The sequence below is a fragment of the Antechinus flavipes genome, chromosome 3 (assembly GCF_016432865.1).
Source record: "Antechinus flavipes isolate AdamAnt ecotype Samford, QLD, Australia chromosome 3, AdamAnt_v2, whole genome shotgun sequence".
Lineage (NCBI taxonomy): Eukaryota > Metazoa > Chordata > Mammalia > Dasyuromorphia > Dasyuridae > Antechinus > Antechinus flavipes.
The window spans coordinates 40,105,992-40,121,681 of record NC_067400.1 but is presented as its reverse complement, the minus strand read 5'-3'; positions in this window follow the sequence as shown (position 1 = coordinate 40,121,681).

Here is a 15,690-nt window from a genome sequence, read left to right as displayed (position 1 = left end):
CTGAATCAAGACTTGTTTCTATGATTCAAGGTCTAGCTAGATAGAGGACTTAGTTCCTTGATAGAAAGTTGAACATAAGACAAGGAATCCTTTTGGTCATAATCACTCATGAATCCATCTCAACAAATGCCTATCATGTGCCAGGTGATGTTATTGCTGCTGAGGATTCAAAGACAAAAATAGAACACTTCCCTCCCTCGAGGAACTTCCGTTCTATTGGAGAAAAGCATAATATGCTTTGATAAGAACATAGGAAATGCCTAGCAGATAACCCATTGTGAAAAATACTCTCGAAGGCACAGAAACTTAGGTCTCCCAGAATTCCTTGCAACTAGCTCATAATCTAAACATTAGTTATGAGATTGTTTTTTATCATGTTGGGTGTGACCCTCAGCTCTCTGGGACTATGGTGGAAATTTTTGCCAATGGGAAGAGGACAAATAAAGAAGACCTAACTTGAGAATTTGGATCAGAGAGAAAAATTTTGCCCCCTGCCCCTTTTCCATGAAGAAACCAATGCCTTCTAAGATCAAAATAAGTGAATTTGGAAAGCAACTCAGCTTTAAGTTATCAGCTTAGCCAGGGAAACCTAGGATTCCCCGAAAAAACCATTGTCTTTATCTCCTTCCTGAAACTCCTCTGTGACTCCAGTCTTTTCATCAGGACTCAGAGCTAAAGGAACCTCCATTAGTATCATTGTCTCCCGGAAAGAAAACTGGGACTTGGCATTAGTAGAAAGCCACGAGAAAGGAAAATGCTTGGATCTTTTCAAGCTGATCTCCCCGAGAAGAAGGGTGATTATGCTTTACAAGAGGAAGTGTTGCTGCCATTAGGTTTATTAATCTAACAATTTTCTGCCTGGCCAAGAAGAAAGCGAGAAATACCTACTCATGCTCAACTAATCCCAAATAACTTTCTGAACATCCCATTTGTTTTGAACTCCCAAATGCAAATTCAGGGTGTCGCCTCCCTGCTATTTCTTTATCACTTTTCATGGATTTGCTGCTTCAAAAGAAATATGTCTCACTGAATTACCTCTAAGTATATGGATTGAGATCAATAGGAAAATAAAATGTTACATGTTGTCAATTGAAAAAAAGTGTGATCACATTTAATCTGGGCAGATCAGTTACTTTTGGGGGGTTATAAAAGAGGAGAAAATCAGATGAAAATTGGGAGGGTGCTTAGCCAGGAGGCTTGGGGCTGAGCTATTATTAGTAAAGAATTGGTAGATCACCTTGCCCAGTCCTCCCTCACTTAAATTCAATTTCTCTGATGTCAGGTTCCTCTTTTAAGGATGAAGAACAAACAACAGCAAAGAATCAGGGCTGGAAAGGATCTTAGAGGTCACTTAGTCCAGTCCTTCATTTTGTGGAAGAAGAAATTGAGGAAATAGAATGACTTGTCCAAGGTCCCACAGTTGGTAATTGTCAGACCTGAGATTTGGGCCCAGGTTCTTTGGCTCCAAAGTCAAGGTTCTTTTCTATCAGTGCTTGCCATGACTGGCTATATCATCACTTTAATACAATCAGGTTCCGGAAAATGCTATTTATTCCAGTTAAAAGATACCTCAGGGAATGGAAAGATTGTTAGATTTAAAGGCTAGATTGGAATCTTGACTTTGACATTATCTGTGTGTGACTTTAAAAACAATGTCTCAAATGCTCTTTTGGAGTTTCCCTCAATGCTGGAGCCCTTCTCACCCTGTATTATCCCTTCTGACAGACTTGCTTCCATATCCTATTGACGAGTTCCTCCTGATTCCAGCTTAGGAATGGTTTTTTTAAAATAATAAGTTTTTATTTTTCAAAACATATATAAAGATAATTTTTACCATTCAGCTTTGTAAAATCTTGTGTTCCAATTTTTTTCTCCCTCCTTCACCTACTCCCCTAGATACCAAGTAATTCAATATTGGTGAAACATGTGCAATTCTTCTAAACATATTTCCATATTTATCATGCTGCATAAGAAAAATCAGATCAAAAAGGAGAAAAAAATGAGAAAGAAAAAAACAAGCAAAAGATGAAAATCCTATGCTTTGATCCCCATTCAGTTTCCATAGTTCTCTCTCTGGATATGGATAGCTCTTTCCATCACAAGCTAGAATTGCTCACCTACCTCATTGTTGAAAAGACCCAAGTTATGGAATGGTTTTTAATTCCAGAAAATCAGAAGCAGATGGAGGAAGGGAAACTCAGATGGGTGTTCCCCTTATCTCCTCCTGAGATTCATTTTCCTGGACATTTCATGCTCCACTTTCCTGTGTCTCCTCACCAATTTTCCTTTCCAACTCTTGTCACTCCTTCACATGTGCTACCTTCTCCTCTTAGTATAGAAGCTTCTGCAGGGCATGAACTATCTTGTTTGCTTGTAAATTCACAGTGCCTGGGCTCATAGTAAATTTATTTCATAAATATTTTTTAAGGTATTTGGATTTGATGATTTCTTAGGACTCCTTCAGTTGCAAATCTGTAATTCTAGTGTCTTTGTTATAAGAGGTGGAAATAATGGAAAACTAATGAATGTCAGAGTTGGAAGCAACCTTAAGGATAACCTAACATTTGTAATTTATCATTATTAATCTGTCACTTTTAATTATTAATATTTTTTAATTATTTTATTTTATTCCCCTCAATTACATGCAAAAACAATTTGAACATCCTTTTTAAAGGAAAGTTTTGAAGCCTAAATTATAATTTGTAATTATTAATACTCAAAACAGATCTGTGACCTCATTGACTTGGAAGTTCCCTCCACTTATCCAGTTATTCTTGGCATTTATGCACTTTAAGACTAACGAAGTATTTGATATTAATTATATTTCTATATGTTATGTGTATTATAGTTATATATGTTCATTCAATTGAGCCTTACAACTTTGTGAGTTAGGTGTTATCATTAACTGAAGAGGAGAGGTTAAGGAACTTGCCCAGAATTACACAGCTAGTAAGTATCTGAGGCAGAATTGAACTCAAATCTTCCTGAATGTAAGCACAGGATTCTATCTCTTGTACAACCTAATTGTCTATCCACACCTACACATTCACCTTTGTGATTGTTGTCTATGAATTTCCATAACAATGATTTCCTAATTAGATTGTTATTTAAAAATCAAATCTACAGAAAGGGATGATTAATCACAATATACTAAGTTCTGGAGTTAAAACCTCCAAACCTTTTGAAAACAATTTCTCCCTTATATTCTTGAGAGGATGATTTTAAAAATCTAAGCGAAGGACTTTTCTTTTTATCCCTACTGTAGTTCATCTTCTTAGTTTGGCCCAGATCTTTTTGAATCCTAATTCTGTCAAAAATATTTTTCTTTCTTTCTCCCTCCCTCCCTCCTTCCCTTCTTCTCTCTCTCTCTCCTTCCTTCCATCCTTCCTTCCTTCCTTCCTTCTTCCTTCCTTCCTTCCTCCTTCCTTCCTTCCTTCCTTCCTTCCTTCCTTCCTTCCTTCCTTCCTTCCTTCCTTCCTTCCTTCTTCCTTCCTTCCTTCCTCCTTCCTTCCTTCCTTCCTTCCTTCCTTCTTCCTTCCTTCCTTCCTTCCTTCTTTCCTTCCTGGCAGTTGGGGTTAAATGACTTGCCTAGAGTCACACAGCTAATAAATATCAAGTGTCTGAGATCAGATTTGAAGTCAGGTCCTCCTGACTCCAATACTGATGCTGTATCCATCGTGCCATTTAGCTGTCTCAGGAAATGTTTTCAAAGCCACAGGACTGCTTAAAATCATTCATTAAATCATGAATGCATTTTAATATGTGGAGCACGCAGATTAAGTATCCTGGAAATATTGAGGAAGAATTAGAAAATTTACAAAATGGCGTCATGGCTTAGTAAAGAGAGAAAAAGATGGCCCCGTTATTGGGAAGAATTGCATTCAAATCCTGACTCTGACACTGGGCAAAATCACTTATGCTTTCTGAGCCCCCCCAAGAGTTCTCTAAGACTGTACATTGCAAAGCAAGAACCAGTCTCCATTGGTACTGGGAGTTTCCATTTGGTCTATGCCCATAGAATCATAGACCCATTTCCATCCTATTTCCATAAACTCACATTAAATGCTTTCTAGATATTATTGCTCTTTGTTGAGTCAGTCATTAATCGAGTTTATAAAAAACAAATTGTCATCATCCTCAAACTGGATCTAAAATGGAGCCATATTTAACCTCCAAGTTTAAACAAGAATCATTAAAGAAATTATTCTGAACTTAATAAAACAAGTATTTCTGCAACATAGTAGAGTAAAAAAAAAAGATGATTGAACATGCAACTGTAAATCTGTTATGTACAACTTGCTATTCTTTTTAAATATATAATAATATTATCATGTAATTGCTTTCCACTCTTCTTTCTTTTTTGCTTTCTTCTCTGCCATAAAGATAATTATTATTAGACACAATGTGTGTATACATATATAAAATCATTCTGTACACATTTCTATTTATCAGTTCTTTCTCTGAATATAGATAATATCTTCCTTTATGTGTCCTGTGTAGTTAATTTGAGTATTTATAATTATTAAAATGACTTAGTCACTCAAAGTTGTTCTTAAAACAGTATTGCAGTTACTGTATACAGTGTTCTCTTGATTCTGCTCATTTCACTTTTGATTATTTTGTGCTAGTCTATTGATATTTTTTCTAAGATCATCAAGCTCATCATTTCTTGTAGCAGAATAATGTTCTGTTAAAATCATATAACACAACTTGTTTAGCTTTTCCCTAACTGAAAGGTAGCCTCACCATTTCCAGTTTTTTGCCAACACAAAGAGAACTGCTATAAACATTTGAAAACAGATAGATTCCTTTGCTTATTCTTTAATCTTTGGTCTTTGGAAATAGACCTAGAATTGCTATTACTGAGTCACAGTGTATAGACAGTTCAATAACTCTTTGTATATAATTTGAGCTTGCTCTCTAAAATGGTTGCATCAATTCACAGTCCCACCAATGGCAAATTAGTGTCCTGTTTTTTTTCCACATCCCCTCCAACAATTTTGCTTTCATCAAGAAACATTTATTAAATGCTGACTATTGTTCCATTGCTTGAATTTTCTATTTTTAAGCTACTAGTAGATTTTGGATTGAGGCTGCTAGGTTGGTGGGTACATATTAGAAAGGATTATTAATAAGTGAACAAGCATCCTAAGAAAGGAAACAGATAAAGATCCTCCTTTGCTGCCCTTTCTTTCCTTTCCCTTCCCAATGTAAACTGAGGAATTGAACTAGATGGTGTCTGAGGTCTTTTCCAGTTCTAGGTCTATGATCTTTTTATACCTTACCCTCCACAATACATATGCAGAAACACACCACATATATATATATATATATACATAAACATTTGGCTAAAACAGTCAAAGAGACACTTCTTCGAGTTCCTCTGTATGTAACTACAAGTCCAGGGAAGTTCCAAGCTGATGGGACGTGTTCGGAAAGTGAAGAACAAGTGGAAGATGAGGGATTAGGAAGAAAGTCTGTGTGTAACCTTAACTCTCCTGTTCGTGAAGGAAAACATCAGAGCAGCACAGGTAGTTTTGTGTGTTTGTGGCTGTTTTTCACAAAAGATTAAAAAGAGAAAAGAGAAAGGGAAGTGGGTGAGACAGCCCTGTGATCTGCAGAGCCTAAAACAATAGACTTCAAAGCTTCTGCAGAAAGAATTCTTGTAATCCACAGTTTAATTCTCCCTAAGTAGGCATTGGCAAGGTAGATCATAACAGCTTAAAAAGTGATTGAGATTTCTGGTAGGAAACCCTGAAACAGGTACAATGCCCATTCAGATCAGTACTGCTAAGAAGCTTGATTTGCCCTGATGAGGGGAAAAAAATCCTCCCGTATGAAATGAAAATTCCTGGTTGAGAATATGATGGATGAAGCCAGGAACTTGGTGATAGAGTGGACCTGGTCTTGATGGTTGGCTGGGTCCAATATAATAGGAATTGCACATACTTACATATCATCATCCTTTTAATTAAGGGACTGGGGAAAGAAAGCAATAGATTCTTAGCTGATATCAAGGAGTGATGCTGTTCATTCAGGTGGAATACAAGGGCCAGTTTTGTAGTAGCCAAGTTTATTTGGCAAAAGCTGAAGAAAGTTCATGCTTTGGTTTCTAATTCTCCTTTAAAACAAGCAGTTATTTGACTGTTAGATTGTCCATTCTTATTTTAGAATGATCTTCATTTCCCAATGGATAAATCACTCCCAAGATGGCAGACCTCAATTATAAACAACAGCATACACATTGATATTAAGTATAAATTTTCCTCTCCATAGTTTCTCCTGTGATTCTTAGAGCATCCTTTTGGAGCAAAGCAGAGAGTGCCATTCTGAGGCAGTATGGCCCAATGGGCTCAAAATATCTGGATTCAAGACCTGGCTCTGAGGCTATACCTCCGTGACTTGGATACACTATTTATCCCCCCTAGGCCTTAGTTTTCTTGGAGTTGGAATAGATAGACTCTGGAGTCTCTTTTGCTTTTAAGACTGACACAAATCCTTCTACCTGATAGTACTTTGTATACTTGAAGATGAATATTATGCCTTCTCCTAAATCCTTCTCTTTTCTTGGCTTAATATCCCTTGTTCTTTCAATCAGCCTTCATGCAGCAGGGTCTCAAGTTACTCTAGAATATTGCCTTCAGCTGGATATATTCTAGCTTGTCAGTTCAGTCATTTTTCCAGTCATATCTGACTCTTTGTGGCTCCATTTAGGATTTTCTTGGCAAACATACTCTATTGCCATGCCCTTTTTAGAAGCAGTGGTAGTTGATTCATTGGATTATTATACTCAGGGAAGAGTTGGCAAGTTGAGGCTGAGGGGAAGTCACTTAAAGCTGAAGGACAGATGGTAAAATGCTCAGGCGGGCCCTACTTTCCCAATGGATGGCTAGATTAGATAGAACATTTTCTTGATATGGCCAGATGTACTTAGTTCAGTAAGTTTGCATTTATCAATTAGGAAGGTCGTCTAATGAATTAACTGATTTTTAAAAGTGAATTAGATCTACCCCACTGTTTAATCCACAAACTCTTTTTAGCGAAAGGTAGACATAAAATAGTACTTCTAGGAGCACTGACTGATGGGTAGATTGAATGGTGGATATGAGGATGAATTGGTAGGAGAAACTATCAGATTGGTAGAAAAATGAACACAAAAATAGAAATAATAAAGAAAGAAATGGTGGAAAAACTCCAAAACTTGGGTTTATGAGTTGGTAACCAACAGGAGGGGCATTTGAGACCTCAAACTCATTATCACAATCCATTAATATTATTATAAATCCTGACAGGCATGGACAAGGCCTATATCCTAAAACTTGTTCCATTTCCAATCTGTCTCTGCCCTCCAGCCACTAGCCTATCTCCCATCTGCCTCACAGTTCCCTAAATACATCTGTGACTATGGGTTTCCTTCAGAAAGCTCTACTTCAGAACTAGCTCTACTGCAAAAGTCCCATGGTTGTCTGAACATGACATCTAGAGCACCTGCATTCAGTTCTGGGCACCATATTATAGGAGGATCACTGATGAGCTGGAGAAGACAGACAGAGGGGTAGACACTGTGGTATTGGAGGAGGACAGCCAATGTGGTGAGGAGCATGAAGTCCACGTAATATAATTGAGTAAAGAAACTGGACATGTTTAATTTGGAGAAAAGAAGACTCACAGAGGAGATTCTACTGCTTGGACAAGATGAACACTAAGATCCTACACAGCTCTCAGAGTTCTTATTCTGTGATATCAATTTTTTCCCTCACTAAATATTTTTTATGCTGAATGAAATAAAAGACAAAAGACAATATAAAGACATCAAAATACTTGGGGAAAGTTAGTTCATCAGTGCTTTAGTTTTTCCTACAAATACCTTGCTCTAAGTCTGAACTATAGATTTGATTCTATAGGCAAAGTGAGGTGGAGCTTGGGGAATTCTTTTTTTTTTTTTTTCCTTTTTTTCTGTTAATTAATTAATTAATTAATTTTAATGTACATTGTTTTATGAATCATGTTGAGAGAGAAAATTAGAGCAAAAGGGAAAAACCATGGGAGAGAGTAAAAAAAAAAAAAACATAAAAAAGAAGTAAACATAGCATGTGTTGATTTACATTCAGTCTCCTTAGTTCTTTTTCTGGATGCATATGGCATTTTCTATCCAAAGTTTATTGGGATTGCTTTGGATCACTGAACCATGAGATGAACCAAGTCTTTCATAGTTGATTATCACACATTCTTGCTGTTATTATGTACAATGTATTCCTGGTTCTGCTCGTTTTACTCAGCATCAATTTGTGTAAATCTTTCCAGACCTTTCTAAAATTAGCTTGTTCATAATTTTTTTAATAGAACAATAATATTTCATTGCCTTCATATGCCACAACTTATTCAGCCATTCTCCAACTTATGGTATCTACTCATTTTCCAGTTCTTTGCTGCCACAAAAAGATCTGCTACAAACATTTTTGCACTTGTGGGTCCTTTTCCCTCCTTTAAGATTCCTTGGCTCTACTGGATCAAAGGGTATGCACAGTTTTATAGCCCTTTGGGCATAGTCCCAGAGTGCTCTCCAGAATAATGGATTATTTCACAACTCCACCAACAATGCATTAGTGTGACCATAGGGAATTCTTTAGATAATTTGATCCATGCATTTCAGGTCAGTAGTGTATAGGACTCAGACTGAAAAAAACAAAAGACTCAACCCAAACAAATCATAATCTGAATTTTCATGGAGTAATGGTATACCCTGCTTCAGATTAGCTTTATGTACTTGAGATGCAGTGGAGTATAGAGAAATTGTTTCATCCTGCATTTTAAATATGGCAGAAAACTGGAGTGTGCTGCTCTTGCCTATCTTTAAGTTTAAAAATCAATGCTATTTTGGGTCTGAGAGCCAGAGAGCCAGGACAAGAATGCTAATCTTCTCATGCTCTTCTCGTCAATCTATTTGGACTGAAATGGTGAGTCAAGAGGATTTCAGTTTATTGATTCTTGGATAGCTCTGTGAATTCATCCATGTGGGAACTTAGTACTTCAATGGAATGGCCCACAACTGTAGCGACAATCCCAGATCTGGATCTGAAAATGATTCCACAGTCATTGAGGAATAAGCCCCTCATTTTACAGATGAGGAGCCTCAAAAAGTCATAGGATTATGGATCTAAAACTGGAGGAATTTTATGGTGTGTCCAATCCATCCTGTCTTGGGGTAGTGGATAGGACACTAGATTTGGAAACAGAAAGGCCTGGGTTCAAATTCTGCTTCAGACATTTCTTAACTGTATGATCCTGGGCGTTGGGTTCTTCATCCACAAAATGGGAGAAGATTGCATAAGATAGATACTGGCTTTGAACTCATGATCCTATGAACTCTCCTTTTTGAAAGATAAAAAATTGAAACCAGAGAGCATGTCCCCAAATCTCATAATTATTAGCAAATCCAAGATTCGAACCTAGGTTCTTTGACTCCAAATTTAGTGTCCTTTTCACCTCATCACACCTTCTCTCCTCTTATTCATGTCTATCCAGTCCATTGTGATCCTTCTCCATGTCTTCTGGTAAGTCCACAAAACAAGTCCATGCATCCTAGAGGCTTTTCCCTATATTTATTGATGGTATAGAGCAGTGATTTCCATGGTGTGGTGTAGGAGCCAGTGTACAATACAATGTCATAGACATAAAGAGGGTGATAAAGTAATAATTACACAATGCTTTCTCTCACTTTAACAATATCTTCAACTTGCATAGAAGTTTACAAATTTCCAAGTGTTTTCACAGCAACCCTGGAAGGTAGGTGAGACTGAGACATTATTGCCTACTTTTTACAAAAATAGAAATTGAAGCTTAGATAGATGAAATGGCATTATCAAAAACATGTAGACTGAAAGCAGTGGAGCCAAAAATTAATCTTTGAACTATACAAAAAGTATCTTGGAGAAATATGACTCCTCTCCAAAAATCTTGTTTTTTAAAGTACGACATAAGAGGGATTCCTTTCTGGACAAGATCTCTTAAATAAGTTTATAAGATCATAGAATTAGAGCTGAAAGATTCCTTAGAAGTCATAACCTTCATTTTGCAGATGAAGAAACTGAGTTTCAGAATCAACATCACGTGGGTAATAAGTAACTGATCTGGAAACTGACCTCCAATATTTTTCCAATTGTATTACAGGACCGTTTCTGACAATCAATTGTCAGATTGACATCTTTCTCTTCCCCCAAGACAAAACCAATTAGGAGGCTTGACTGTGTGATTTCTTGAGCAGAGATGTCAGATTTACCAAATAGAAAAGCAGAGAACTCCTTGTTCCAAAATGCATATGTCAAGCTGGAGGGAAAGGGAAGGGAGGGAAGCTGCTGAAGAGAGAAAGAGAACAGCAGCCTTCTGCTTCTGTCTGACACTGATTGCCCTGGGGCTGAGGAGGAGAAGCTTGTGATCTCCACCACTTATCTGATTACAAAGTCTGATAAAGAAGGACAGCTTTTTACTTCAGGGGAAGCTTGAATTCTTCCAACAGAACACTTGTTAGTGGAGTCATACAATTATTTTTCCTTCATCTCCTGACTTAAAAAAAAAAAAAAAGAATCTGAGAGACAATGAAGGAAGGTACATGGGAAACAAGAATGAGTATGTGTTTTTAGATCGCCACTGGTGTTTCCATGATATTCATTAGCTTCTCATCCAAGGACTGTCTCACATATTTTGACTGGACTCTTCCTTCTCTTGAAATAGTCCCATTTCATGTTCTGATGCATGGCATGTTCTGGAGAAAAAATATTGCGATTTTTTTGATACGATTCAGTCCAGTAAATTTATTAAGAGCTTACTAAATGCCAGACACTGAGCTAAGTGCTGTGGATACAAGGACAAAAATGAAAACAGACTACTTTCAATGGGCTTTTGAAGTCACATTGATTAAAAATCAATCAGTTGACCAACCAACCAATCAATCCAGAGACTATTTTCTCAATATTTCCCTCCAATAAAAAACCAATAAAAATAGTTTGGGCTAATCTAAATAGGAAAAAGTAAATGTATGAATAATACTGACTAAACTATGATATATAGTAAGAGAGACAAACTAAAGAAATCATTTATCTATATGTGTATCTTGACAAACATTGCAAGAAAATAACAAATTGAGCTTAAAAGGGCCAGTAGAAAAGCAGACTGAATTATTTTAGGAATTGCAAAATATAAAATAAGTTAAACTTCTACCTGAAACAAAAATCCATTCTTTTCAATATATATATTCTACTGGAGATGTCTTGTGATTAGGTCAATAGAAACATATCTAGACTTGAATAGGTCACAATACATTACCTATGAGAAATCCTAATTAAAAAGGAAAATGGACAAAAATGATGTTAGCAAAGAAATATATGACAATAAAAGAATTTAGACTGATCAGATGGCTCCAACTGACAACCCACAGGCTCCATTTGAATCTGTGGGATGTCAAGAGAAAATGAGGAAGGTCACTGGCTTTTTGGATGGACTTTGTGGAAAATTTATGGGAAAATCTAAGTGGGATTAATCTTGAGTCCTGATAGATTGCTGAAACCTTCAACCTACTTGATAAGATAGTAAGACATGGACCTTCTGAAGGCATCTGAATGAAAACTTGATCAACAAGCATTTATTTAGTATCTAGGAAAAGAAACATGTTATGCTGAATATAGTTTCTTTCTTTTTTTTTTAAATAACTTTTTATTGATAGAACGCATGCCAGGGTAATTTTTTACAGCATTATCCCTTGCATTCACTTCTGTTCCGATTTTTCCCCTCCCTCCCTCCACCCCTTCCCCCAGATGGCAAGCAGTCCTTTACATGTTGAATGGGTTGCAGTATATCCTAGATACAATATATGTGTGCAGAACCGAACAGTTTTCTTGTTGCACAGGGAGAATTGAATTCAGAAGGTATAAATAACCCAGGAAGAAAAACAAAAATGCAAGCAGTTTATATTCATTTCCCAGTGTTCTTTCTCTGGGTGTAGTTGCTTCTGTCCATCTTTGATCAATTAAGGCTCTCTTTATCAAAGAGATCCACTTCCATCAGAATACATCCTCAAACAGTATCGTTGTTGAGGTATATAATGATCTCCTGGTTCTGCTCATTTCACTCAGCATCAGTTCATGTAAGTCTCGCCAGTCCTCTCTGTATTCATCCTTCTGGTCATTCCTTACAGAACAATAATTGAATATAGTTTCTGAACTTAGAGTCAGGAATCTGGATTCAAATCATGCCACAAACAAATGGTATGGGCAAATCAACTTGCTTCTTTATATCTTTATTTCCTCACCTCTGAAATGAAGGTATTGGACTTATTGGCCTCTAAATTTCCTTCTAACTTTAAAGATTATACTACGTGCTAACTTCCAGAGATATACAGTCAAAACAAAATTGAAGGGAAAATTGTGCTGGACAACACAATCCTTCTAGATCTGATCTATTTTTCTAGAAAGAAAGGAAATTTCTTGGGCAGCTTTGGCCTTGGAAGTTGTCATGTGGGCAGTTTTGAGAATTTTGTGTGTGTGTGTGTGTGTGTGTATGTGTGTGTGTATGTGTGTGTATGTGTGTGTGTATGTGAGAGAGAGAGAGAGAGAGAAACAGAGAAACAGAGAGAGAAACAGAGACAGAGACAGAGAGAGACAGAGATAGAGACACACAAAGAGAGGTAAGAGACAGAGACACAGAGAGACATACAGAGACAGAGATGGAGAAAAAGAGAGGGGGAGGAGAGGAAGGGAGGGAGAGAGGGAAGAGAGAAAGAGAAAGAGGGAGAGATGTTTAGATGTTTACAACTTTTTTTGGGAAAGGAAGAGGATGGTCAACAGAAAATCACACTGAAGTTGAAGAAGAACTAAATGTAAGCCAGTAGTTTGCATTGTGTGTGTATGTAGAAATTTGATTGTTACCAACTCTGCTATGACTTACTGGGTACTAAAAGTACCAAGGGAAGGGATCATTTGCTGAGTTCCCATTCTTCCCCTTCCCTTTTCCCAAAATGTATTTACCTTGGGATAGGGGATTTAATAGACTATGTGTTTCTATGTCTTTTTTTTAAGTGTTCTCATTCGTTCCCAGAGATGTTGCTTCTGACCAGTGACAAGATATATGTACTTTATTGTGTTTTTCCAATGTTGATGATGTACTAGTTTAATATAGTTATGAGATGACTTCCCTGATACTACAATAGTCTAGGAAAAGCAAAACGTAGTAAAATTAACAGGCCAACATAGATAGGTCTATGGGAAGCTATTTACTCTTATCGACTAACTGTTGAAATGCATGTCCAGAAGATGTTTTGAAGACTGTGTAACTTGATAATTCATGTAAGCATTTTCTTGTAATTTGGTTCTAAAATGCCATATAAGATCGCAGAGAAAACAGTGACTTGGAAATCAGAAGAAAATCACTTCCTTTTTCTGGGCCCCAGTTTCTCTCAGTTTTCTCTGAGAAGGCAGACCTAGGTCAGTAGAGATTCTTCACTTGTTTTGTGTTATGCACTCTCGGGTGAAACCTATGGACCCTTCCTCAGAACGATGTGTTTAAATGCATAAACTAAAGTACACAAGATTACAAAGGAAATTAATTATACTATAAATTAAAAAGAAAAACACTCCCCCAAGTTATAGGTTAAACACTGCTATCTGAAATGATCACTCAATTCTATCCCAACTCTGTTTTTTTATGGTTTTGTGGCATACTGGACTTCCTGAGCCACCCATCCAGCTCCAGGGGAACTGTCCATGGTGCCCCAGGAGATTAAGTGGTAGTTTTGTAAACATGAATGTAATTACCATAAAAATATGTATAGCTTGTTAGGGAGTTTATATAATAGCAGTTTACCACTGTTTGCATGCCTTGTTTGTTTTTTCTTAAGGCATGGCAGGATAATAGCATGTTGTATCCTGCTATAAGAGGAACAGAAATATGATCCTTTTCCCATTGACAGGAGGTCAAGCATGTCCTCCTTCACCATGTTGAGTGACCTGGCTATGGGGAGTGGTCCACCAGCAACCTCTGTACTCATACCAGTTCCATGAGGAGAATGCTTTGTTGATGGAAGAAGTCATTCTTTTTCATCACTCATTCCAGTGGTCTTATTTGGACCCTATACTACCTTGCCATCCAATTCATATGGCTTTGACATGCACGATCAGGGGAACAGATTGGCCCAAAAAAATCTTTTCAAAGCTCCTAAAAGATTTGACTTTCCCTAAAATGTTAGTTTAGTCTTTCCTAGGTCCTAGAGTGATTCATATGATTTTTACATCCTTAGGTTCAGTCTAATTTCCCCCTTTCCCCCTTCCCTCACTACCTACACAAAAAGAGCTTTAGCTAAATTGCATTTTTAAATGGCTAAATTGAGTTGAACCATAATTCTGTTCTTTGGTCTGCAGGAACCAGGAGCAATAAGTGGAATTTACAAGGATGTAAATTTTGTTTTGCTGAAAGGGGAAACACACTTTCTAATCAATAAGTATGTAATAAGTATCAACTATGTGCTACGTACTAGTGCTAGGTGTTGGAGATGCAAAGTAAAAAATTTAATAGCCCCAGACTCAAAGAGAGAGGCATCTCTAAGATCTTAAGTGAAGATCCATCTTCACTTAAGAATAAGCAAATGTTAAAAGAGTTCTTCTTGGATAGGTTAGAAGAGATGCTTTTTCATTTATGGATTGGACTAGATGCCATGTTCACTCTGAGATTTGGGGGTTTGTAATATACTGGGAACTTTTTTTTTCTGGCATCATCAGACACAGGGCTACCCCAATGAACAGTGAAGAAAAGAACAGTTCTGTTCAATGGATCTGTGCTCTCAATATGCCCTCCACAAGCATATCACCCATTCATTCCTTCTCTTCCTTGGATTATGAATTCCTTGAGGGCAGAAACTATCTTTTGCTTCTTTTTGTATCTTCAGGACTTAGCACAGTGCTTAGAACACAGTAGGTAGTTAATAAATGTTGATTGATTGTATGATTCTTCTCCAAGTCCTTATAGAAATCCTTCGTATAGGATCAACTCAGGGTGAGATGGAATTCTTTCGTATCTTTTGAGTACCTTATGTTAACCTTCACTCTTACTCGAGTAATCTACCCTATGGAACTGAGATCCTCATACAATGAACAGTGGATTGAGGTAATTCCAAAGGGTATGGACTACATTAATAATAATATTCGGCTACAAAGGATAAATATTAAAACAATCCTGGCTTTATCATTAGCTAGCTGTATGATGACTTAATTGCTATGGATTTTGATTTCTTTGTCTAGAAAATAAGGGGCTTGGATTAGATCATTGTGTCTGAAGCCAAATCATTCTACAGCTTCATAAAGGACATTTGTCTATCTTGTGTGTCTATAGGTAAATGTATGTATGTGTGTGTGCATATATATATATATATATATATATACACACACACACATATATTTTATTAAGCTATAGGATATACATATATGTAATATTTATATTTATAGTAATAATAATATATAATATTTATATTTAGTAATATGTTATATATATATTACTAGTAATATAGTAATAATTTATATTACTATATATAATTTATATTATATATATATAGTATAATTATATATAATATAGTCTTTGTAATTATTATTTATTATAAAGTATATATAGTAAAAGTATAAAGTATATGTATTCTTTATGCACATGTAT